The 23,997-nt window shown below is 43.1% G+C and overlaps 2 long non-coding RNA genes across 3 annotated transcripts in view; one reads left to right on the top strand and one right to left on the bottom strand.

The window, feature by feature from the left end:
* The window catches only part of LOC147575545 (uncharacterized), a 52,667-nt gene that overhangs the window by 26,765 nt on the left and 1,905 nt on the right, over nucleotides 1-23,997 (bottom strand). The gene's annotated exons all lie outside the window — the stretch shown is intronic.
* Nucleotides 1,915-23,997, top strand: part of LOC147575544 (uncharacterized) — a 48,869-nt gene continuing 26,786 nt past the window's right edge. The window contains exon 1 of the long non-coding RNA XR_015242496.1: nucleotides 1,915-2,105. This is a non-coding gene — a long non-coding RNA (uncharacterized LOC147575544). The remainder of the gene's footprint in view (nucleotides 2,106-23,997) is intronic.

The raw sequence follows: 23,997 nt of genomic DNA, 5'->3' as shown, positions 1-23,997 counted from the left end.
GGGTAATTATTGAGCATCAACTAAGTTCTGGGCCTTTTAGGGATTTGGTGGCGAACGTATTCATGCAGGCTTCTCAGACTGTGCTCCTAGGGTTAGTAACATTTGCAGCCCCTGGAAATTTTTAAGAAATGCAATTTCCAGCGCCCCACCCCTTGCTACACAAGTCAGGGATTCTGGTCCCGTGTCTGCATTTTAGTAAGTCACGGGGTGACTGAAGCACTACAGTTTAAGAACCACTAACGTTGTGTTAATGGGTGACTCTCAATGCAATAAAGCTCAATAATTGTTAGATGAATGGATGGATGACAAAACAAACAATAACAATAAAATGAAGGGGCTGTTGCGGAGATTGGGGCGGCACAAAATATTAGCATACTCGGAAGAAAGCATCCTCCGTCAGTCTCAGCCTTTCCCTGCTTGCCGGCTGGGGCACACGCCTGTGTTCCCAGCATGGCCATTGCTTTCTTTTTCTTTGTTCATTTGTTTATTGATGCTTGTTTACTTCCCATTGTGGGAAGAACAAAACAACAAGAAAATAAAGACGTGAACATGATCAGACAAAACCAGAGGCATTTGAGAACTGGTGATGTCCTCACAGCAAGGTTGGTTTTGATGGATTCTTTGGGATAAGAGTGAGGAGCGCTTGGTTTGTTATTTATAAAAGGAGCAGAATTCACTGTTGGTTCACTCGGCCCTGGTGTGCACCACAGGCACCTCTCTTCTCCCTCATTCTGGAAGAGGCTGGCAGAGCTTAGCTCAGCTGGCTTAGTGAAGACGGAACTTGCCTGGGGACACAAAACTTCCTCCACGAAAGGTTTTTTATTTATTTTTTTGTTAAATAAAGGAAACACTTTTGTGTCTTCTAAGCTGCTGCTGGCCTCCAGCCTGGCTCCCTGCAGCTCCTTCTTCCCAGGATCTGACTTAGAGTCACAGGGGCTTTCTTGGCATTCAAAACCCTCACATGTTTTGGAGCGAAGTAAACGCAGTGAGAACCTCTTTCAGTGAATTTCCAGGGAATCTCAACTGTGGGAGCCCCGGAAAGTCCTTCTGCCCCTGAGGACACTGGAGCCACCTAATAGATGAGGACACTTGGGTTTCGTAATGTAACTTTTGTCACAGTGGAGCACGCTTTAGAATTTCACTTCCTGTTTTAATTCTGTTTGGAGATGAAATCTGCTGAGATTTCATTTCAAAAGAGCAGTTCGAACTTCGTCCGGAAACTTTCTCTGCAAACAAGAAAAGCGAATGGGAACAAAATTGTAGTCAGCGCCTACGGACAACCAGTTACATACTAATTTGAACAGCCAGTGAATACTGGTAGTGAAGTGCTGATGGTATTCAGCTTTGGGTTCTGGGCACCAGGGCTTTGGGGGTAAGGGGCTGGAGAGCTTTCCACTGGCGGGATTTCGAATGCAATCTCAGACAGCCAAGGTTTTGCAGGTGGGACAGCCCAGGAAGGAGAGGGAAAGACTGATAGAGAACAGGGGGCTGAGGTGTGGAGGGAGAGAGGTGTGAGGGCAGCCACAGGATATCAGCAAGGGATAGCAAAGGCTTAAAAGGCCGTGGGGAGGGGCGCCTGGGTGGCTCAGTTAGTTAAGCATCCCACTCTTGATTTCGGGCTCAGGTCAGGATTTCACGGTTCGTGAGTTCGAGCCCCACGTTGGGCTCTGTGCTGACACTGAGGAACCTACTTGGGATTCTCTCTCTTGCTCTCTCTCAAAATAAATAAGCTTAAAATTAAATTAAATTAAATTAAATTAAATTAAATTAAATTAAGGGTTGTGGGGAGTTAGGCTGTGAGGCCTTGTGCCAAGTTAAACAAACACGGACTTCATTCCACTGGCCAGAGGGAGGTGTGGACGGTGTTTCCTCAGGGAGGATGGGCTGAGCCTATCCAGTTTGACAAAGATCACTCTGTGGGAAAGAAGAAAGCAGCTGGGAGGCTGCTGGGATAGCCCAGGTACAAGTGGCAGGCACGAAGCTTTGTCCAAGTCTGGGGCTCTTCCCCCTGCCCCAGAGCTCCCTGGCTGAGCAGAGTTCGCAGTCCCTGTGGAACTGGAGGCACAGCCAGAGACAGAATATGGCATGCCTGAAAGTTCTTCAAGGTATTAAATTTTATCTTAAAAATTCATGCAGATGTTTGCTGCAGGAAGCTGGGCCGTATTTTTGTCCTATGACTTAAGGTGCCCTATGCGTCCTCCAGGGCCACCCATTCTCCATGTTGGGAAGGGGTCTGCACTGTGTAAGCCTCTCTGTTGACATCCCTTTGCACGCTAATCGAACAGGGGTGCCAGGCACATCGTGTGGAGCAGTGAGCCATCTGTACAAAGAGTACCTTTCTGTGTCATGTAGACAATGGCTTCACTTGTCTTGAGCGAAAGGATTTCCTGAATTGGATTTCATTTAATTAATTCTATTGTCCTTCTCTTCTAATATTTTCCTCCGCTTATTATGATACTCAGTTAATTGGCTTGACAGATCCATAGATAACAAATTGGCAGGCGTAGAGGACACACTGACTCGCCAATGGGAGGTCTGTAGCCTTAGCTCCGTTGCGGAGTATTTGGTATTCTCTGTCTGACTGTTCTAAGACTGATCGTAGTAGTTAACGTTAACTGGGCACGTATGGGGTGCCGGACACTACTCTGGGCTACGTACTCCATTTCTTCTCTACAGCTGGCCCGAGGCAGATGATGCTATTATTCTATTATTCCCATTTATAGATGAGAAGACTGGGATAGAGAGCCAGGATATGACCTGAAGGGTCAAAATCCAATGTGCGAGTTTTCAGTCTGTTCACTCTGGGAATAAAATGGAAACTTTCGTGCACGACTCGACCAGTAACACTTAAGATCCTCTGCAACCTTGGCATTTCCTGATTATGTGAACTTTTATTTTTAAAATTTTTAAATGTTTACTTGTTTTTGAGAGATAGAGAGAGACAGACAGACAGCATGAGCAGAGAAGAGGCAGAGAGACAGGGAGACACACAATCCGAAGTAGGCTCCAGGCTCTGAGCTGTCAGCACAGAGCCTGACGCAGGGCTCGAACTTGAGAACCGTGAGATCATGACCTGAGCAGAAGTCAGACACTTAACCAACTGAGTGAGCCACCCAGGCGCCCCCTGATTTTGTGAACTTTTGAAAGAGCAGATTGATCCCGAGGAGAATGGGCAGACAGACTACAATGAAATCCACTTTTTCTCTAGGCGACCTCCCTGAGACGAAAGGGTACCCAGTAAGACTTTTCTTTTCTTTTCTTTTCTTTTTTTTAAATTTTTTTAATGTTTACTTTATTTTTGAGGGAGAGAGAGAGACAGAGACAAAGTGCGAGTGGGGGAAGGGCAGAGAGAGAGGGAGACACAGAATCCAGAGCATAGAGCCCAACGCGGGCCTCAAACCTACGACTGTGAGATCATGACCTGACCTGAAGTTGGAGCCTTCGCCAACTGCCCCAAGACTTTTCCATTGGAATTGTAACTTTCTTGTTTTTATTGGGTGTATAGGTAGAAGTTGCAGAGATTAATATATATATGTTTTAAAGTTTATTTTGAGAGGGAAAGATAGTATGAGTGGTGGGGGGGGGGAGGGGAGAGACCGAGAGAGAGAGAGAGAGAGAAAGAGAGAGAGAGAGAGAGAGAGAGAGAGAGAGAGAGAGAGAATCCCAAGCAGGCTCCATGCTCAGTGTGAAGACCAACTCGGGGCTCAATCTCATGACCGTGAGATTGTGACCTAAGCCAGAATCAAGAGTCGGGCACTTAACCAACTGAGCCACCCAGGCACACCGAGATTAATATATTTGAAAGAAAACTTGATTTTCTTTTGAGTTATAAAACAAAAATGAAGACACTGTCAGTGCCTTAGTCTTCTGGGGCTGCCATAACAGAACATCACAGACTGGGTGAGATTTATTTTCTTACAGTTCTGGGGGCTGGAAGTCCAGATCAAAGTTCCAGCAGGGTTCGGTTTCTAGTGACAGCTCTCTTCCCTGTTTGCAGATGGCTGCTTTGTCCTCGAGTGGCCTTTCCTCTGAGGGAGGGGGAGGGGAAGGAGAGGAAGCGCTCTCCTTTTATAAAGCCGCCAGTCCTAGTGGATTAGGACTCCATCCTTATGTCCTCATTTAACCTTAATTACCTCCCAAAGGCCTTATTTCCAAATACTGCCACATGGCAGGTTGGGTCTTCAACATATACATCTGGGGGAGAAAATTTAGTCCATAGAAGGCTTTAACATTTGCCTTGGCATTGAGCTCCCCTTACCCTAGAGTGAAAGCCCCAGTGACTATGCCTGGTCCCCCCTTGTGACATAGAGAACTTGGCTCTTCCAGGGTGCACATTTCACTGGCCTCGCCCTCCTCCATGTGTCTGCAACACTTAGGGCTGGTGCCCATGGGAAGTTCCATGGCAAACATACTAACAAAACAAGCACTAGCTTGCCGTGTTTTGTTGTTTTGTTAGTATGTTGGCAAAGTTCTCTTTTGCTGGGTTTAAAAATGCAGTAGATGTTTTGTCATAATGAATTGTATCATTGTTTCTCTGGTGCATTTTAGTGGAAATCACTGTTTTATATTACATATGTTGTTCTGGGGGAAATTCCACTTCTTTTGTTATAAACATTACAGAAGGGCACCTGGGTGGTTCAGTCAGTTAAGCATCCGACTTCGGCTCAGGTCATGATCTCATGGTCTGTGGGTTCGAGCCCCATCAGGCTCTGTGCTGACAGCTCAGAGCCTGGAGCCTGCTTCGGATTCTGTGTCTCCGTCTGTTTCTACCCCTCCCCCACTCGTGCTCTGTCTTTCTCTCTCTCTCTCTCTCTCAAAAATAAATAAAAATATTTTTAAAAAACCTTAACTAAACATTACAGAATAGCAATAATATAATTCATCACATTTCTAGAGCACTTTACAGGTTTCAAATTGATCTTATTTACTTAATTTCCTCATTTGGTCCCTGGGGAATAGGCAAGACAAGTACTATTCCCATTTTACAGAAGAGGAAATCAAAACTCAGAGGAATTTGTCCACTCACACAGTGAGCTGGGAAATTCTTTTATCTGCAGGTAGTTTTCTTCCTACAATGTCTCATCACCCACACCACCCTCTGCAAACACATGCCCCAATTTCTCCATGCCGCCTACCGCCTCTTATCTCCTGGGTTGTGGACCCCTTTGACACAAGAAAGCATTCTCTCCTAGACTTACGTTTTGGATTATGATGACCTCAGGCAGCTCAGGAGCAAAGTTCACAAAGATTCCACGGAGGGCTTGTTTTCAGTGTTCCTTGGGGAGGCTGCCTCCGGGTGTCTTGAGATTCAGGGTCACCCCGCTGCTAAGACACAGCATTGCTGAGCTCACGAAGCCCCCCAGGCTTGTTTTGACTGTACATCGATGTCATCTCTGAGCTATGGCTACCGTGCTTTGGGGATACAAAGTTTTGAAGATGACTGTAAATACTGCACCCCCATCCCTTCAGAAAAACCCAGTCCAAGGAAAACAGCAAAAACTAACTGAAACTAAGACAACAGCACAAATATTTATGGGGATAGAAACTGAAACACCAGCAAAAACAAAGAATGCATTTCAGATTGGTCTTAATGAAAACAAACATCATGGTATCTAATGGAAATACATATATTTTTTTACCATCAGATCTGATACCTTTGAATGATTGTTACAACTAGCAGGATAAGGTCATTTATGATTTCCTCAAAATAGTAATTAATTTCAGCCATTTGCCTTCACACAGATTGTGTAGTGTTGCCTAATGTCATGGGAAGGGCACAGGAATGGGACTCAGGACAAATGACACAAGTAGTTGTATAACTTTAAGCATGTCACCAAATCCTGCACAAAGCTCAAAGTGACCTTCACTTTCTTCAGCTGAGCAGAGAAGAAGAGGGACTGGGGAGAGAGACGGCTATGCAGACACGGTATCATCCAGAGGGGCTGAACTGTGTGATCTCTAACACACTGGCTCAGACTATGGGCTGGAACTGGGGTGCCCAGATTCAAATCCCAGCTTCATCATCTGAAAGCTGAGTGACCTTGACAAATTCCTTAGCTCTCCATGCCTCCTTTCCCTTACTTGTAAAACCCCAATCTCACTGTGTTATGAGCATTAAATTAGTAAATATATCGAAGTACGTCAAATAGTGCCCAGCACGCAGTAAGTACCTGACAAATGTTAAATGTTACTATTACTATCAGATGATCTTACCTTGGAGGAAATATTGTGTGCACTGGAGAGAAAGAATGGAGGCGATTTGTCTAAGGATTGTGGGCTTTGACTAGGGAATAAATAGCAGAAAGGAAAGAAACTAATATTTAAATAATTATGTATTCCTATTCACTAAATAAGAGATGATACACATGAGGACTCAAAAAATATTTTCTCTAGGAATGAATAATCCTGAGAAGTAAGGTGTTTTGTTTTGTTTTTTTTAATTTCTATTTTTTAGAAGAGGAGTCTGAAGATCAGAGAGGTTAAGTAACTTGCTTGAACTGGGTGTTGTATGGAAACCAATTTGACAATAAATTTCATATTAAAACCAAAAAAAAAGTAACTTGCTTGAGATCACACAGCTACCAGTGGCTGACCCGGGATTGGAGCCCAGGTCTCCACAGTCCTGAATCCTGTCCCTTCCTTTACACCATAATGCTCCCCAGAGGTTAGCCAGGAAAGGGATACTAACACATCCACCAGAATGACAGTTGTCTCCTGCTTGGTGACAGCTGCAGGGCACCAGAGCAGGGCCAGCACCAAGTGCTGCCAGGGTGCCCCTTCATCACCAGCTGCTGCCCTCCCCTCCCCTCCAGCTGCTACTATCATCCAAACCTCCCGCTCACCCCACTCAGCCCTCTCGGCTAACATGACCAATGCCAGGACTGGATGGGCCTGATATGAGGATGTTTTGCATGCATAATTAGCAGATACATAGCTGACCCTCAGCTGGTATAAGGCAGGTATTGGGTATGTTTGTCTTTGGCTCCCAGCCAAGAAGAACACATGCCTGACTGCCCCTCCCTCTGCACATCCTGCCCCCTCTGCTCCTTAACCTCCCTGCTTCATGAAGACCAAAAGACCCAGTTGGCTTAGACATTCTTGTAAATGGCAATTCTCTTGCTAATCAGTGTGTTAGCTGTCAGGGAGGTGAGAAAAGCGCAGACAGGCCCTCCCTTGGGGAGTTCACATGTAACTGGGAAGAAGGCCATCCTACTGGGATACAGCCACGTGGAGGTGCTCCCAGGGGGGCCAGACTGGTGGGAGGTAGGAGGGAGAGGGGGGTGGCTCAGTCTCCAAGAGAAAGCTCCGCAGAGAAGGCGATTTTTGAGCTGGGGAGAAGTCTGAGGGACTCAAGGAAGGGCAAAATAGAGACAACCACAGATACAAGGCCCAGGGTCAGGAAGGAGCAGGGGACTTCTGGTGGGCAGATAGCACAGGGCGCCTGGGGAGGACAGCAGCTGTGGAAGGGCCTGTGTGTCCCACTCAGGGGCCCAGACAACCCCGAGGGCCCAGGAGCCAGGGAAACTTTAAGGAGAGGAGCTGTGTGGCTGGATCGGGTCTGGAGTTGTGTTCAAGATGCTGCAGTATGGGTGATAGATTTATGGAAGAGGTGCAGTCAGGAGGCTGTCTCCCCAGTTTGTCTCTAGGGGCCCGGTCTCCTCTGCTGTGGGTGACAGAGGGAGAATTGAAGAGAAGTTACTGAGGCCAGTATGAAAACTCAGGCCAAGAATCATACTCAGGTTTCTAGTGGAGAGATTGCGCTGGTGGTGACCATTTAATGGAGGTAGGAAAGGTCACATTAGGACACATGTGAGCTTTGGCTCACAACCCAACAGGGTAATGGGGACAAAAGTCTGCTCTCTTCCAAAAAGCACCCATAAGGGAAGTCCCGTCTCAGAGCCTAAGCAGGGAGGGTGCTCAGAGGGAGAGATGGCCGCTGGAATCATTCATCCCTTCATCCCTTCGGCCATTGAGTGCCTGCTGCAAGTGGTAGGGAACTAGATGTAAGGCAGGCAGAAGTAGAAGAGCCAGCGCCTGTCCTCCAGAGACTTGCAGACTCACTGAGAAGGAGGACAGATAAACGGGAAAGCATGTTAGGGTATGATCCATGCAATGGTAAAAACGAGATAGGAAAATGATGGGGTCAGGGAAGACTTCCTGGAGCAGGCGGTATCCGAGTTGAGTCTTGAGAGATTTGTAGAAGTTGACTGAAATATAGAACCTGTACCTTCCAGCAGAGGAAACAGCCTGTGTAAAAGTGTGGGGAGGAAGCAGGATGGGACGAGAAGGAGATTCAGGGAGCAGGTGGTCCTGGATTTAAAAAATGAAGTTTGGGGGAAAAAAAAAAAGGGTAACTATTTGAGGTGTGGATGTGCTCAGTAATTTCACTGTGATAATCCTTTCACAATGGACACACCTATTAAACCACATCACACACAGTTAAAAAAAAATCATGTTATACAACCTAAGTATATACAATTCTTGTCAATCATATTTCAGTAGAGCTGGGGAGAAAATGACCTTTGAGCAATTTCAGAACTAGAAGCTGTTCCACAATAATAAAAAGACTTCATATCAAGTAGTGGCCACCTCGACTCTGGCACTGGCAGGACCACAGGGGATACATGCACAGGACTTGCTGATGACAGAAGTCGGTTCAACTGAGTCAGACCAGGCCAAACTGGGGCATCGGCTGCGCTTGGTGGAGAACACCTGGTTCCTTGTGTGGAGGGATGGACACACACCCTCTGAGCCCTCTCCACAGTGTTTATAGTCTGTTCACCAATTACACCCCCGCTTGTTGATGGGTGAAGCCTAACACAGCGCTCTCTGTTCATGGCCTGGCTCCATTCCAACCATCTTAGAGACACGATGCTGAGAAATGCCCAGGTATGTCATCCAGCTCCCTAAGGACCAGGTGTGTCCTTCCTGACCGCAGCAGGCGACATTTACTTACATCCCCCTTTTTTCCTGACTGCCCTACATGTACATTTCATCCGATGAGTTACAAAACATCTGCTTTGCTGTCTGCGCTGGTACCTCCTTTCCCCCGGATGGGAGCATCCGGGCTTATTCATGATCTGCAGCCAATTCCCCCAGTGAATATGGGCCAGGCACCTCACTTGTCTTCATTTCAAAGCCCCTTTCGGCTTTCATTTCAGCTTCATTTCATTTCATCGCAAAGTGAGGGGCTGGACTACAGTATTTTTAGGGGCTCATCCACACCCAACTCTTGGCAGAGCTGTTCAGATCGAGGATCCTGCTAAGTATCTGGCTCATCCTCGCAGCCTTCTAAGGGGATAAACAGGTTACTGATAGGCTGTCCAATGTCAGCATTTCTCTAGTGACGTACCATGAAATAGTCTGTTCTCTCTCTCTCTCTCTCTCACTCCATCTCTTTCTCTTCATTTCCTTCCTGGTTCCCCACCCCAGGTTAAGGAGCAGCAGAAAGTCTGCTTAGTCTTAAACTGGGCACAGCTGTGTATTCAAGAACCATTAATGATGCCATTTGGTTTTGACAGTGTTTCTTTTCTCCTCTCTAGGGAAGCCAGGAATTCCCACTTGCTCGTTTGTTCTTACCTTCCTAGACAATCCTACCAAATCATTGCAACTTGGTGCAGAGAAAGAACAGCATGAGCTGGGAATTGGTCACTGTTCTATGCTTGTATGATGAATAGATCAAAGAGAATTATGGAGGAATCCATTACTTTAAGCCAGAAGAAAGCCGAAGAAGTTACAGACTACATGAAGTATAAACTGCAAACTAATTGGCCATCTTGGAAATATCATAGTTTTTCAGATTATTATAAAGTTCCAAAGCCCTACTGTATCTTTTTACACATAAAGAAATCGATAAGCCCTACTGTATCTTTTTACACATAAAGAAATTTAAGACTAAAAATAAGATAATTCATTTAAGCTCACAATATTATTTGGTCTTATTTTGGGGAGCTGTCAAGTAAAATGACAAATTAAAAAGGGCTAATCTTCCAAAATAGAGTACAGCGACCTTTTCCTTTTTTTTTTTTTCTTAAATGCGTTGGGCCAATTTTTTTTTAAGTTTATTTATTTTGAGAAAGGGAAGGGAAAAAAGGGGGGGGGGGGCGCGATGAGAGGGGGAGGGGCAGAGAGAGAGTGGGGAAAGATGATCTGAAGTGGGCTCTGTGCTGACAGTAGAAATCTTGATGTGGGGCTTGCACTCATGAAGATCACGACCTGAGATCATGACCTGAGCTGAAGTCGGACGCTTAACCAACTGAGCCACGCAGGTACCCCAGCAAACTTTTTCTTAAAGGGCCATATGGTAAATATCTCAGATTTATAGTCTATATAGTCTCTGCCATTATAGCACCATAGACATGTAAACGAATGGACATGGCTATGTTCCAATAAAACTTTATTAAAAAAAACAGGCAATGACACTAGGATAGCTATAATAATAATTTTATTATTTTTAGAAGATTTTATTTTTAAGTAATCTCCACACCCAGTGTGGGGCTCGAACCCACAACCCTGAGATCAGGAGTTGCATGCTGTACCCACTGAGCCAGCCAGGTGCCTCATATAACCATAATTTTTTTAAAGGAAAAAAAAAGTGTTGGCAAGGATGTGGAGAAATTGGACCCTCATACATTTCTAGTAGGAATGTAAAATGGTACAGCCACTGTGGAAGGCAGTTTGACCAGTTCTTCAAAAAGTTAAACATAGAATTACCATATGACCCAGCAATTTTTACTTTTAGGTCTATACTCCAAATAATTGAAACAGGAACTTGATCAAGTACATGTACAAACATGTTTATAGCAGGACTATTCATAATAGCTAAAAGGTAATAATAGCCCAAATATCCATCAATGGATAAATAGTTATATGCACACACAATAGAAAATTATCCAGCCACAAAAAGGAATGAAGCACTCTCATACGCTACACTGTGGATGAACCTCCAAACCAGTATGTTAAGTGAAAGAGGCCAGACAAAAATCTACATATTGTACGGTTTTATTTATATGAAAGATCCCAAATAGATAAATCCATAGTGACAGAACACAGGCGGGTAGTTGCCAGGGGCTGGGGGTTGGGGAGGAGGGAACGGGGAGAAATTGCTTAATGTGCACAGGGTTTTCCTCTGGAATGCTGGAAATGTTGGGAACCAGATAGAGATGCTGGTTGCACAACACTGTGAATAGAACAAATGCCTCTGAATTGTTCACTTTGAAACAGTTCACTTTAAAACACTAATTTTATAAAGATTTCACCTAATGTATTATTAAAAAAGAAACAGGCAACAAGGTAGATGTGGTCCCTAGATTAGAAACACCAATTCCTGTTATGAAAGAGAGAATAGAATGAATGGTTCAATGAAAAGAAGCTGTCCTCGCCAACGATGTTTGTTGTTATTATAACCATTTTTCTTGTCACGGGATGGAAATAAAGCAATTTTCCAGGTGTAATATTTTCAGACCCAAGAATATTAGTGAGTGTCAAGATGTCTCCAAACCTAACCAGGTGGGTCTTGGATAGATTTCAGACTAAATTTAGATTGATTGAATATTTTGATAAAGACAAAATTCAATGTTGAAGGGCTGTTTACTATTTTTAGAACCCTCTGGACATCCATCCCAATTTTGGGAACTAAAATAAATGTTTGGAGCTTTTTGTCAACTTCCTGTTTCTAAGGAAGAAGAACCTAGAAAAGTCTCATGTAAAATGTGCCAGAAGCTTTTGGAATATCAAAGAATTCCCAAGAAACAAGGGAATTAGTTCATTGTAAAAGAATCTGAAAGACACTAGATAATTTTATTTAACAAATACACAGGATGACTCTTTGTCCAAGCCAATTCAAGGGGTTTCATCAATTTGAGGTTCAGTGACCTCAGAGCCATGTCTAATTCAGACATGGAGACAAGCCATGAAAGATTGTGTGCTGGGGAACGATGAGAAATTTCTCATGTGAAACTGGACAACTTGGCCTGATAGGCTCACTGCTACTTTAAATTAATTTTAACAGGAGATGTGAGAGAAAGAGGCTATTTTCCAAAGGGGGGAGGTAGACACGAAAGGATGTCTGTGATTTGACTTTTATGTGCCAGACCAACTTTCCCAAGTGACAGAGGTGCCATAGCGCCATTTCAGTGGAGGACAAGTGCCCTTAGGTGGCTTTTGCTCAAAGAATAGCCATGTTTAAAGTTATGATAGGGCCGGTTTAGGCTTTAAAAGAGTCACTATCAAGGGGCACCTGAGTGGCTCAGTCGGTTGAGCGTCTGACCCTTGATCTCAACTCAAGTCTTGATCTCAGGGTCCTGAGGTCAAGCTCTGCGATGGGCTCTGTGCTGGGCATAAAGCCTATTTAAAAAAAAAAAAAAAAAAAAAGTCACTAACAAGAAGGACTGCCTGACATCAGAATGGTTCATTCCTGAATGAGGATGGTTTTTCATGGCACCCTGCTTCCTACCACAGATGTCTGGAGTTCTGGGATGTCCCTCTTTTCTTTGTAGAAACATCAACCCGTCTTATTTACATTTTACTGTGAATGAGTTTAAGGCAATGGGTATTCACATTTAGCCAATTTTCACTGTGAAATAAGGGCTGTTTTCCTGAGTTCTGGTTCTGGGGAGCAGATTAGAACGGTATTTCTGGGCAGCAGCCTACTTGGGGACCCTGAACGCTCACTTTATAGGGCCTCCCAATTCTGTCCAAGACCAAGGCTGGCCTGGGAAGTGTCATTGGCTTTGGGTGTATGGATGAGAATTCTTAAAATGAGAGGCAGACACCAAAACACTTGAGGACATTTGTTGATCGTGGAAGGTTCATTTAGCTCCACTACTTAGGTTGAAAAAGTTGTTCACAGCCATGGTGGGAGGTGATTCTTTTTTTTTTTTTTCTTTATGCTCTGCTGTATTTTCTACAATGAACTATATTACTTTAATAATTGGCCAAAAAAAAAATTGTAAAATTTTAAAGGACATATTCTGCCTATAAATTATTTTTACTCGTCCACAGGCTTACTCACACTTTCATTCAATTTATCATTGCCTTCTGAAACTGTCTCTTAAAAGAATTGAAGTAGGAAAATTCTGCAAATTATTCTGCCTGTAGCTTTTGGTCAGACTGATTGATGTTTTATGTCCACACAGGCATGGAGAGATGTGAGGATTAGAAGTTCTGATTGCACAGGGTTGCAGACAGATCACTGTGCTTGGTTTGACTGAAAGAGTTGGTTGAGGGGGCACTTGGCTGGTTCAGTCAGTAGAGCATATGACTCTTGACGTCGAGAGTTCAAGCCCCACGTCTTGACTCTGGAGTCAAGAGTTTAAGCCTCACGTTGGGGTAGAGTTCACTTAAAAAAAATTAAAATTAAAATTAAAAAAGACAGCTGGAATCATTGGAACTGTTCTGTCCCCACGTGTGGAGACACAGTCTTGGAAACAGCTGCCCTTTTGTACCACTCCCCCACATCCTTAAACTAAAATACCACAAATACTATGCTCATTGTTCTCAATCTTATCTCCCTTATCTGATTGTGGAAGAATAGGAGAAGGCGGGGACGTGAATGAATAGGGACCTCAGCATATTGCATCAGCATGGATTTAAGGAGACATGGATTGGAAGAAAAAGGAGTATTAAAAAATAAATATGTATAAATATAATATGAATATATTACATATAATATATAAAGAATATATTACATATGTAATATGTAAAATCAGTATTTTAAGAATATATATATGTATAAATAAAACATAAATATGTATATGCATTTTACAAAATATTAAATATATTTAAAAGTATATTACAAAATTTCCTTTTCCTTTCTGTCCACATCTCCTTGGAGTCCATATTGATGCAATATCCTGGGCCTCCATTCATACATCCATATGTACATATTTGAAGCCTGTCTCACGGTCTTTCAGATCATGAGTCCATACTGTTTTATAAGTTTGCTCTGATCTTCAATACATTACTTTATACATATTTTCTACATATACATATGCATATTTTATACTTTTGTTAGGATAAACATATACCTCTTAGATCAGTATCCATGTCTGGAAGAAGGTAGGAATATTTTGCTACAAAGAAAGTTGCTGGGGAAAAAAAAACAAACAAACTTGCTGGGCCTGGCTTTCTTTTGAGAGCTGTAATAAAGGGTCTAATTACCAAACCAGACACACTTAGCCACTTTCATCTCGGTGCAATAAACAACAGGCCAGTCTTCCCCAGCCCTGCTGGTTTAGATTATGCAAGGGCAGCAGATGGGTGTTCCCCGCGCCAAGGGGCAATCACTTGGAGTCATCAGCTCAGACTGTATAATGTCAGAATAATTATAATTCCCTCCTTTTAGATATTTACATGTTGTAATAAGACTATCATGTCAATGATCCAAGTTTTAAATTTTCTCTTAAGATGCCTTTTTTGGGAGCGAGGGTTCCTCTTCTTTCCTGGCAGTTGGAATCCTTGCCAGTGCATTCCCCAACTGTGTGCCCACTTTTGCCCCTACAAGCTATTCCAGACACGTCACCTGTCTTTAGTGGAACGCATTCTTGTTTCTATTTACGAGGCCTTGGAGTAAAGCCATGCGTGATGAAAACAGTTCCAGTTTCTGCAGAGACTGGTCCATTTGAACTCCATGTCATGTCTCTGTTCCAATCCGGGTTTTGCATATTTGGAGTCTAGCATCTTGCAACAAAAACATGACTTTGATAAGCTGCCCGGGTCAACCAAGGGCTGGAACAGATGATCTCTTTTGTAATCAAGACGACTGAAGAGAGTCCAGCCATCTGTTTCGGCCTGGCACCCTCGGAGAAGTTGTATGTTGGCGGGGTCACTATGTTCCAACCTCTTAGCTTTGCAAGTTCAGCTCTCCAGTATCATCAGATCCCTCAGAGCAAATCAGGCTTGGGAGACTGATTCCCAGTAATCAGACTCACAAAAGACTGATGGATAAACCTACCTCATTATGTGTTTGTCAGGATTAACGGAGAGTGGATTTAAAGCTTACTTACCCCTGACCTGGCACACATGGCAAGTGTCCTGTAAGTGTTGGGCGTTTGTTTTTTTCAGTGATCTGTCAAATGCATAGTATTTATAGCATAGGATAAACACTGACAAATATTTACTCTTTGGCTCCCTCCCCTAGATTCTAGCATCCATACAGAACACCATCCTCCTATTAGGATGTCAGTCACAATGTGATAAAATAGGTTATTTACAAAAAAATTCCAGTCCTAAGGATGCAATGGCCCATACTATAGTGGCCCTCTGGTCTCTTGATTGACTCGAGAGGAGCTCTTGTCTCCTGATTATATTTGGCAGAGCTACTGGCTCATGTCTACAACTCTGTTTGAAGTGCTATCCTTCTGCAGATGGCTGATCTTATCCGATCTATGTTGATTCTTGTTAGCTTCAATTGTGATTAATAGTTCCTATCAGTGAGTTTCCCCTGAGCTGCATCTGCTGCCATGAAACAATCACTGTGTGTGCTCAGGGAGTAGTCATAGTGCTGGTTTGTCAGGGAGCTGTAGGGGTGGAAAAGTTTTACTTCTTCCCTTCTAGGCTCTTTGGTTGGTCTAATAATTAGATGGACATAAGACAGAGTAACAGGAGAAAAACAAATGATAGTTTAGTAACAGGTACACCTGCTGTACATGGGAGGGGCCTCAGAAAACTGAGTAACTCCCTGAAATGGCCAAAGCAAATAACCTTAAATACCATCTTCAGCTTAAGACAAAAAGGAGAAGCATAATAAACAAAGGTAAGGTTGTTATGCAGATTTAAGTCCTTGCCTTCTCCATTGGTAACAGATTTCTAGAGATATATTTTATTTTATTTTTTAATGTTTGTTTGTTTATTGAGAGAGAGAGAGAGAGAGAGAGAGAGAGAGAGAGAGAATCCCAAGCAAGCTCCGAGCGCAGCTCAAACCCACGAAGCATGAGATCATGACCTGACCAGAAACCAAGAGTCAGACACTCAACCAACTGAGCCACCCAGGTGCCCCTCTAGAGATTCAGACATTCTCCTTTTCCAAGTACATGGAGATCTCCTTACAAATGGAGATTTCTCTTGTTAATGTAAATATTTCTTACAAAAGGGAAACTTCTCAGTTTTCACAGCTTTACCTGTGTTTGCAGTCTCTTAAAAAATAATCAGCTTAAGACAATCAATATGCCAAAGAGGCATATCTGGGGGTGGCAAAATCTGCTCCCCTTGAGGGTCCACAGAATTTGCTGGAATTCGCTATAGTGCTAATACTTAACACAAAGTCATGCCAATACTTAACATAAATGCCAAACCCCTGGTTTCAGTGGCACCCCCTCCCACCCCGTCCCGTCCCTTTCCAGATAACCAACCAAACGCTTGGAAAACAGAGAACAGAGCCCTCACATTGAGATAAGAAACTGGTTATGGTTCATCGGGTGTGTTGAGTGAAGGAACTGGGTGGGGGGGAGCACAGAGCTCTGCAGGCAGAGAAAACCTGAGGGCAAAATGGGGCTGGGGGTGGGGAGTGTGGGGAGGGGTGGTGATGCGGGGGGGTGGTGGTGGTGGTGTGTCAGGGTGCAAGGGCAGCCCCAGGCCAGCGAGAAAGCCTATCACAGTCCCAGGCCTTCTGAGGGGAACAGGCCTTGCAGAAAAGAGATAGAGATAGAAAGAGAATAGAAAGTGAAGTGCGAGCTGACATCAGCACTGCCCTCTACTACAGAGTCCCAGGGTGGATTCTGTCTATGGTGATGCTGAACAGTGCTACCTGCTGCCTGTAGGGGAATGGGAATGAAAGGTTCCTTTCCAGGAAGACAGTCAGAAACTCTCTTCCCTGTGGAGGGGCAGGGGGTTGGTAAGGAATTTCTCATTGCTGAGCAGGAATGGGGTCTCAAGCAATATAAAATGAGTTATAGGAAAATAAAGCAAGTAAAATCTTTTCCCCAGGCAACCTTGAATACTGTGAAATGAAATACCAAACGCATTTATTTTTTTTTTTTATTTATTTTTTTTATTTTTTTTTAATTTTTTTTTTTTCAACGTTTATTTATTTTTGGGACAGAGAGAGACAGAGCATGAACGGGCGAGGGGCAGAGAGAGAGGGAGACACAGAATCGGAAACAGGCTCCAGGCTCTGAGCCATCAGCCCAGAGCCTGACGCGGGGCTCGAACTCACGGACCGCGAGATCGTGACCTGGCTGAAGTCGGACGCTTAACCGACTGCGCCACCCAGGCGCCCCCCAAACGCATTTATGAACGATGTGGTGCATATGCTTTCCTTGCTTTTTCTTCTTTTGTTTTTTATTAATAGTGCCAAATGTGGGAAAATATCTCTCCTGATATGAGAGCTAAGTGCTTTCCACTCCCGAATGTTTACATGGCAGTGAAGAGTCAGTGGGGGCTGGGCGGATCAGTATACCATCATTTGCCTGCTACTGGTACCGAGGAAGTCAAGATTTATTCATTGATTGATTCATTTATTTTTTTTCAACAAACCAATTAAAACCCAACAGTGGCAACTCGTTTTTAAGAACATCATTCGTCACATTAAATTAATGTTGCTCATGAAAATATTGTTGGTTTTTGTGGTTTCTTTTGTATTGTAGTACATTTATTTTTACAATTATATGAGGGTTATATGCATAGGGCTTTATGCCTCGTTTATGTTTGTACTCTTTAAAAGATATAATGAAAGTCATTTAAAGGCAATATGGAGGGTCTATGAGAACTATTTTCTTTTATAATAAGTCAGTAACAGTTTTTTTTCCTCTTTAAAAGTCTTGATGAATTACATGATATTTGATGACCAGATGTCACTGAGTTGTGTTTTGTGGTTTTTAAAAAATATTTTCTGGGGCACCCGGCGGGCTCAGTTGGTAGGACATTTGATTCTTTTTTTTTTTTTTTTTTTTTAACGTTTATTTATTTTTGAGACAAAGAGAGACAAAGCATGAACAGGGGAGGGGCAGAGAGAGAGGGAGACACAGAATCTGAAACAGGCTCCAGGCTCTGAGCTGTCAGCACAGAGCCCAACGGGGGGCTTGAACTCACGGACCGTGAGATCATGCCCTGAGCCGAAGTCCGACGCTTAACCGACCAAGCCACCCAGCGCCCCAGGACATTTGATTCTTGATCTCGGGGTCATGAGCACCAGCCCCAGGATAGGGGTAGAGTTTACTTTACAAAATAAATAAATAAAAATATTTTCTTAATCAGGCCTCTAGAAATTTGCACTATTTTTATTGCCTCATTCTATCATAGTGCTTATTAAGTTTTCCCACCAGTATCTCCTGTGGCATGCTTTTCTCACTAATGAAATCCCATTTAATGGACAGCTCCTCAATTCTCACTTAAGATACATCCTGTAGAGTTTCCCCTTTTTTCTGATTGTTGAGTTCATTTAATGGCTGTACCGAGCATCGAAAGACTAGAAAGAAATGCCCAGAAGGCTGAGCCTGTGGTAGGTTTCCCCATGCTTCTTCTTTTTTTCTTTTTAAACTTAAATCCCCATACTTCTTTAAAAAAAACAAAAATTTTTTTTAATGTTTATTTTTGAGAAAGAGGGAGACAGAGTATGAGCAGGGGAGGGGCAGAGAGAAAGGGAGACATAGATTCCAAAGCAGGCTCCAGGCTCCGAGATATCAACACAGAGCCCAATGTAGGGCTCGAACTCATGAACTGTGAGATCATGACCTGAGCCAAAGTTGGATACTTAACCAACTGAGCCACCCACGCGCCCCTCCCTATACTTCTTTGATAGATATAGGATCCTAAGGCCCCCTTTCAAACATAAGTCCCTGCTATGCTAGATCAAGGAGAGAGGGAAGGGGTGCCTGGCTGGCTCAGGCAGTAGAGCATGTGACTCTTGATTTCAGGGTTCAAGCCTCAGGGTGTGGAGCCTACTTAAGAAAACAAACACACAAAAAGACATATTATAAAAACTATCATCCAATTCATCAAAATATTTGCTTACATCATTGATGAGTGATGGTCCCACGTATGTCTTTACTGTCCCATTTTTGTCTTACTCATTAAATTAACATATCAACCAAGATTCATATCAGACTGTATTTTTCATCAACTTCAGCCATTGTTGGCTGTGAACACAAGTGTTCAGCAAAAGTGAATGAAATCATTCTGTGACAATCAACTGCCTATGTGGAATTTTAAATAAAAAGTTTATATATTTTTTTTCAGTTTTATTGACAAATAATGGATATATAAGAGTTTGTATATTTTATATTTGTAAATTATGTGATCCACATCCATTATATTGGTAAAATTTATAATAAACTATGTACACGGGGCCTGGGTGGTTCAGTCGGTTAAGCACCTGACTCTTGGTCTCGGCTCAGGTCATGAACTGATGGTTTGTGTGTTTGAGCCCATCATCAGGATCCATGCTGACAGTACAGAGCCTGCTTGGGATTCTCTTTCTCTCCCTCTCTCTCTCTGCCCCTCCTGCGTCTCTCTCTCTCTCTCTCTCAAAATAAATAAATAAACTTAAAAAAATAAACTTATGTACACATATTTGCATACGGATATTTTATTGTTGTTGGAAAGTTGGTTGATGCACATTTACCAGCACTCCACTGGGTAGTTTGGTCACTAATCATTCATTGCTTCACTTAGCAATGATACCCAGAATTCTATCTTTAAATAAAGTGAAAAGTACAAACATATTTCCTTCCTTTTTTTATTGTGGTAAAATATACAAAACATAAACTTACCATTTTTTACCATTAAAGAATTTTTTTAATGTTTATTTATTTTTGAGAGAGAAAGAGAGAGAGAGCATGAGCTGGAGAGGGGAAAGAGAGAGGGAGACACAGAATCTGAAGCAGGCTCCATCCAGGCTCTGAGCCGTCAGCACAGAGCCCAACACGGGGCATGAACTCACAAACCATGAGATCATGACGTGAGCCAAAGTTGGACACTCAACCGAGCCACCAGGCACCCCTAACCATGTTTAAGTGCGTAATTCAATGACATTAAATCCATTCCCACCGCTGTGCAGCCATTCTCCCTCCCCCCACCCTGTGCATCTCCAGTACTTGTCATCATCCCAAAGTGCAACTCTATACCCATTAAACAATTCCCTAGTCCCCGCTCCCAGCCCCTGGGGAACCTCTATTCTACTTTCTGCTGCTATCAGTTTGACTGCTCTGGGGAACTCAGGTAAGCAGAATCATACAATATTTGCTCTTTTGTGTCTGGCTTACTTCACTTAGCAAGGTTCATCCATGTTGAAACATGTGCCCGAGTTTTCTTCCGTTTTATGGCTGAATAATAATTCATCGTAAGAAAAAAATTACTCATTGTACATATATGCCACATTGTGTTTATCCATTCATCCATCCACGGACCTTTGAGTTGTTTCACTTTTGGCTATTGTGAAAAACGCTGCTATGAATGTGAGTGTACAGTGAACTATTTTTTCCTTTCTTTTTATGGATGCCTTTAATTGTGGAGTTCCCAGAGGGCAGATGGGAGAGTTGGATGGATCAAAATGGGGCCTCAGGACTATCTTATCCCCTGCTTTCCCTAAATGCTTGATGGCTCCTTCTGCTTCCTCCTCTTAAATAAGAGGCTGTTTGCTGTGGGAACAACACGCGGACAAGCCAAGGTCAGCTGCTGACGCTGATACCGCCTCATGCCTTTCCCGATGGTCGATGGTCGGGTTAAGTGCGGCGAAAACGACCACCACTGTGTGAAGCACAGTAGTGCCCGGCAACCACCAGAAACTGGTTGACAGAAACCACGGAGGGGTGGGGGAAAGCGGCGAGCAAAAGTCTTTAACATTGTGAGAGGCGAGTGACCTCAAGGGATGAGGGAAGCAGCCAAGGGCTTAGCCCCTCTTCAGGATCAGGAAATGCCGCTGACACTGAACCACCAGTATGATGTGGATCTAAATAAACTTTTTTTTTTTTTTAATGCTGGAAATAATCCATCTTGATTTGTGCCTGGTTGCTGAAAATGCCATCAGCCTTTTCCCAGATGGAACAAATTATTTGCCATTAAAAATTCATTTAAAAATAACATAACCAATTAGTGTGCTTCAGTGTCAGCTTATCATCTAAAAGGAACTGAAAATATAAAATGAAATGGAAAAAGTTTTCTTTCTTTTTTTTTTTTTCTGAAGGAGAAAACAGACGTCTTAGGTTTCTCTGAGCAAACGGAGCTGTGTTGGGAAGGGCAAGGTCAATGGAATGAAAGTTTTTATGTGACATCAAAGGATGTGCAGACAGTGGAATCAAAGCTTGAAATGAACACTTTCAGATATATTTTTAACATCTTTTGTCAGGCTTAGAACAGCTTACTAAGTTGTGGAGCGCTGGCCTGTGCTGATACGTTCAAAGCTTTGATAAGGTGGGTTGGGGCAGAGGACTGGAAGCCTGGGATTGCTGACTAAGGCTGAATAGTACTGCCCAAGCAGCGACCTTCCTCCATACATCTGCTCTCTGATTCCTATCCCCAAACTCCCAGTTTAGAGGCATCTGGCTTCCCTTCCCTTTGGACTCTTGTGCACACCTGCTGGCCACGTGACTTTCTGGAAGTGGAGTATGGTCTGGGCCCAGGTTCTACAGAGGGAGCCAGTAATCATCCCTGAGTCATCCACTTAGTTGGGCCCAGGTGCCCCTCAAGGTCCTCACCCTGGAACGGGGGCAGATAGATGCTTTGAATTGAAACAAGCCATTTCAGTCTATGTCTTCACCTGAAATAGTTCATAGTGGCTTGACACCCTTTTGTTGAAAGAAATAAACATGAACCAGCAGACCTGTGGAAAGGGTGTGTGTGTGTGTGTGTGTGTGTGTGTGTGTATGTGAAGCACTACCCCCAGAAGGGGGGAAGATCCTAAGGATCTGGGCAGTCCACCTGCTTTATTTTTTTCTGATCCTATCTTAAAAACTGGTACCCATTAGGTAGCCATAAACAACACTTAGCACCTCTGAAATTGCTAGGAGGTAAAACTGACTTCCATTTAAATAAATTCTGCCAGATGAATGTCCTATTGACAAAACTAAGCAGATTTCCATTTCAATGTAGACCACTTTTAACCATTAAAAAATCCAGTTAGAAAATGGGCAAAATGTACACAGAGACATTTCACTGACATATACAGATGGAAATAAACACATGAAAACATGTTCAGCATCATTAGCCTTCAGAGGAATGCAAATGAAAACCTCCATGAGATATCACTACATACTGATCAGAATGATGCAAATAAAAAATAGTGCCTATTATTAAAATAATAATAAATAAACACTACATGCCAACAAGGATGTGGATAAAAGGATCCCTCATACATTGCTGCTAAGAATGTAGAATGACACAGCTGGTCTGGAAAGCAGTTTGGCAGTTTCTTACAATACTAAATATGCTATTATCATATGATCCAATAATGACACTCTTGGGCAATTTCCCAGAGAAATGAAAATTTGTGTTCACACAAACACCAGTGCATGAATGCTCATAGCAGCTTTATTTGTAATAGCCCCAGACTGGAAACAGCTCAGATGCCCTCCTACAGGTTAAACAAACTGTACCATGGAACACCCCTCGGCAATAAAAAGGAAGAAATTATTGATACGTGCAACAATTTGGATGAGTTACACTGAGTGGAAAAAGGCTATTCCAGAGGTTACATCTTATATGCTTCCAATTATCGAACACATTTGAAATGATAAAACTTTAGAAAGGAAAACAGATTATTGGTTGTCAAGGTGACTGCCATGGATACTTGAACACGTGATAAAATTGTATAGAACTAAGTACACAATGTACACGAATGTTTACAGATAAGACTGGAGAAATCTGAGTAAGATGGCTGGTATCAAAGGTTATATTCTGGTTGTGGTATTGTGCTACAGTTTTGCAAGGTGTTACCATTGGGGGAAACTGGGTGAAGGGTCCATAAGATCTCTCTGTATTCTTTCTCACAACTGCATGTGAATCTACAATTATCTCCTTAAAAAACATGAATCATAAGCACAACACTTTCCTTAAAAAGAGTAAGTCTGGGAAAACTTGAGGCTAAACTCTCAATTCTTTTAAGATTTTATTTTGGTGGGGGGTGGGGTGGGGTGCCTGGGTGGCTCAGATGGCTAAACGTCGTCCAACTCTTGATCTTGGCTCAGGTAATGTTCTCACAGTTTGTGGGTTGGAGCCCTGTCTCAGGCCCTGCACTTTTAGTGTGGAGTTTGCTTGGGATTCTTTCCCTCCCTCTCTCTCTCTGCCCACCCCCCCCCCCCCCCCGCTTGTGCTCTCTCTGTTTCAAAATAAATAAATAAACCTAAAAAAAAAAGAAAAAGATTTTATTAAAAAAAATTTTTTTTTTAGTGTTTATTTATTTTTGACAGAGAGAGAGAGAGAGAGAGAGAGAGAGCATGAGTGGGGGAGGGGGAGAGAGAGAGAGAGAGAGAGACATAATCTGAAGCAGGCTCCAGACTCTGAGCTGTCAGCCCAGAGCCCGACGTGGGGCTTGAACTCACGGACCCCAAGATCATGACCTGAGCCGAAGTCGGACGCTCAGCTGACTGAGCCATCCAGGCGCCCCAAAAAAGATTTTATTTTTAAATAATATCTACACCCAACATAGGGATCGAACTCACAACCTTGGGATCAAGAATCGCATGCTCTACTGACTGAGCCAGCCAGGCACTCCAAACTTTCAGTTCTATTATGGGATGCCACGTGTTTCTCAGAAATTTACGTTACTTTAGATCATGTTATTCACTATACTTCTGCTTAGATGGATTCAGGTATTTTTTTTCCCCTAAAACAGATTCTTTTCCTTTACAGTTGTCCCTCCCACCTCCCCAGACTAATTAAAGAGTAGACATTAGGTACTCTGCATGTTGATAAATTAATCTGTAGCTAATATGACCCTGACACTTTCAGCCCTTAACTGCCCACTAACTCCTAAAATCTCATATGAAGAGCCTTTCTTAGAGATCTTGAAATTGTCTAAGAGATGATCCACATGGCATTAAAAAGATTATGACTTGGGGCGCCTGG

The sequence above is a fragment of the Puma concolor genome, chromosome D3 (genome assembly GCF_028749965.1).
Source record: "Puma concolor isolate L17-30 chromosome D3, mPumCon1.1.hap2, whole genome shotgun sequence".
Lineage (NCBI taxonomy): Eukaryota > Metazoa > Chordata > Mammalia > Carnivora > Felidae > Puma > Puma concolor.
The sequence above is the reverse complement of the archived record's forward strand: the minus strand, read 5'-3'. Positions and strand labels throughout refer to the sequence as shown.